At 43.4% G+C, this 2,642-nt stretch overlaps 1 pseudogene across 1 annotated transcript; it reads right to left on the bottom strand.

Moving 5' to 3' along the window:
• Positions 1-203: 203 nt before the first annotated feature.
• LOC116628124 lies at positions 204-1,615 on the bottom strand (annotated as a pseudogene). Its single transcript, XR_004298577.1, has one exon. The product of XR_004298577.1 is annotated as an elongation factor 1-alpha 1-like (transcript).
• Positions 1,616-2,642: the final 1,027 nt, after the last annotated feature.

Raw genomic sequence — 2,642 nt, 5'->3', positions numbered from 1 at the left:
AAAAGTACTGATTTTAAGAACTAATAACTTAAAACTGCCACACACACATAAAAAAAACAAATGGTCCACAAAACATTCTCCTTTCCTTCTGAAGGTTTTACAATGCATTGTTATCATTAACCAGTCTTTTACTATTAAACTTAAATGGCCAATTGACACAAACAGTTCTGAGACCGTTCTTCCACCACTGATTAAGACTGGGGTGGCAGGTATTGGGGATAATATTCATTTAGCCTTCCGAGCTTTCTGGGCAGACTTGGTGACCTTGCCAGCTCCAGCTGCCTTCTTGTCCACTGCTTTGATGACATCCACAGCAACCGTCTGTCTCATGTCACAAACAGCAAAACAGCCCAGAGGAGGATAGTCAGAGAAGCTCTCAACACACATAGGCTTGCCAGGAACCATATCAACAGTGGCAGCATCACCAGATTTCAAGAACTTGGGACCATCTTCCAGCTTTTTTCCAGAACGATGATCTATCTTCTCCTTCAGCTCAGCAAACTTGCAAACAATGTGAGTTATGTGACAATACAGCACAGGTGCATATTCAGCACTGATTTGGCCTGGATGGTTCAGGATAATCACCTGAGCCGTGAAGCCAGCTGCTTCCATGGGTGGGTCATCTTTGCTGTCACCAGCCACATTGCCACGACGAACATCTTTGACAGATACGTTCTTGACATTGAAGCCCACGTTGTCCCCAGGAAGAGCCTCAGTCAAAGCTGCATGGTGCATTTCAACAGACTTTACTTCAGTTGTAACACTGACTGGAGTAAAGGTGACCACCATGCCAGGTTTAAGAACACCAGTCTCGACTCGGCCCACAGCGACAGTACCAATACCACCAATTTTGTAGACGTCCTGGAGAGGCAGACGCAAGGGCTTGTCAGTTGGACGAGTTGGTGGCAGAATGCAATCCAGAGCTTCAAGCAGTGTGGTTCCACTGGCATTCCCATCTTTACGGGTGACTTTCCATCCCTTGAACCAAGGCATGTTAGCACTTGGCTCCAGCATGTTGTCACCGTTCCAACCAGAAATTGGCACAAATGCTACTGTGTCAGGGGTTGTAGCCAATTTTCTTAATGTAGGTGCTGACTTCCTTAACTATTTCCTCGTATCTCTTCTGGCTGTAGGGTGGCTCAGTGGAATCCATCTTGTTAACAACAACAATTAGTTGTTTTACACCCAGGGTGTAAGCCAGAAGGGCATGCTCACGGGTCTGCCCATTCTTGGAGATACCGGCTTCAAATTCACCAACACCAGCAGCAACAATCAGGACAGCACAGTCAGCTTGAGATGTGCCTGTAATCATGTTTTTGATAAAGTCTCTGTGTCCTGGGGCATCAATGATGGTCACATAATACTTGCTGGTCTCGAATTTCCACAGGGAGATATCAATGGTGATACCACGTTCACGTTCAGCTTTCAGTTTATCCAAGACCCAGGCATACTTGAAGGAGCCCTTTCCCATCTCAGCAGCTTCCTTCTCAAATTTTTCGATAGTTCTTTTGTCGATCCCACCACATTTGTAGATCAGATGACCAGTAGTGGTAGACTTGCCCAAACCTACGTGTCCAATGACGGCGATGTTGATGTGAGTCTTTTTCTTTCCCATTTTGGGTTAGGTTGAGCGGTGGTTTTCACGACACCTGTGTTCTGGCGGCAAACCTGTTGCGAAAAAGCACAAGGAGTTTACTTTTAATGGAAACAGACAAGGTGATCTTGAATGTGAGAGAAAAAGTAAAGGGCCAAATACAGTCAAGACACTCCTAAGGAAGAGGAATTAAGGTGACCTGTCTTTCCAATTATCAATCTATTATAAAATCCAAAATTAAAACATTGTGTTATTTGCATCATCCTAGAAAATAGACCTATGATAGATACAAGAAGGTCCAGGAATTAAATATTCCTAGATGACCTAGGAAGTAGAGTGTGTATCAGGTTCCTAACATTGCCATAAGTACCCAACCTGTCAGTAGCAAGGTGGTGCCACCTTTCTGCTTTGGGAGCATTATAAGAGGAGGACTGCTAAATACGAGTCTTAAATAAGGTTGAGTGTCTCACCACGTAATATAAAAATGTTTAAATTTCAGTTGAATATCATTTACCATAGCAAGAATCTGGAAGAGCCCAAGTTTAATAAGCTATGAAAATCAGCAAAGGTTGGGCGCCTGGGTGGCTCAGTTGGTTAAGCGACTGCCTTCGGCTCAGGTCATGATCCTGGAGTCCCTGGATCGAGTCCCGCATCGGGCTCCCTGCTCGGCAGGGAGTCTGCTTCTCCCTCTGACCCTCCCCCCTCTCATGTACTCGCTCTCTCTCAAATAAATAAATAAAATCTTTAAAAAAAAAAAAAAAGAAAATCAGCAAAGGTTAACACCAAGATGACACAGATATTAAGATTATCAGCCAATGATTTGCAGACAACTATTATTAAATATTTCAACAAGAAATTGAGATGAAACTGATGTAATATAAAATTCGCTACTTTAAAATGAATAATTCAGTACCATTAATACACTAACAATGCTATACAGCCACCACTTCTGTCTAATTCCAAGACATCTTCATCACCCCAAAAGGAATCCCTACATACAAAACTTGTTATTCCCAATACCTACCTCCTACCTCCTGCTCATCCCCCG

The sequence above is a fragment of the Phoca vitulina genome, unplaced genomic scaffold (assembly GCF_004348235.1).
Source record: "Phoca vitulina isolate PV1807 unplaced genomic scaffold, GSC_HSeal_1.0 scaffold113, whole genome shotgun sequence".
NCBI lineage: Eukaryota > Metazoa > Chordata > Mammalia > Carnivora > Phocidae > Phoca > Phoca vitulina.
The sequence above is the reverse complement of the archived record's forward strand: the minus strand, read 5'-3'. Positions and strand labels throughout refer to the sequence as shown.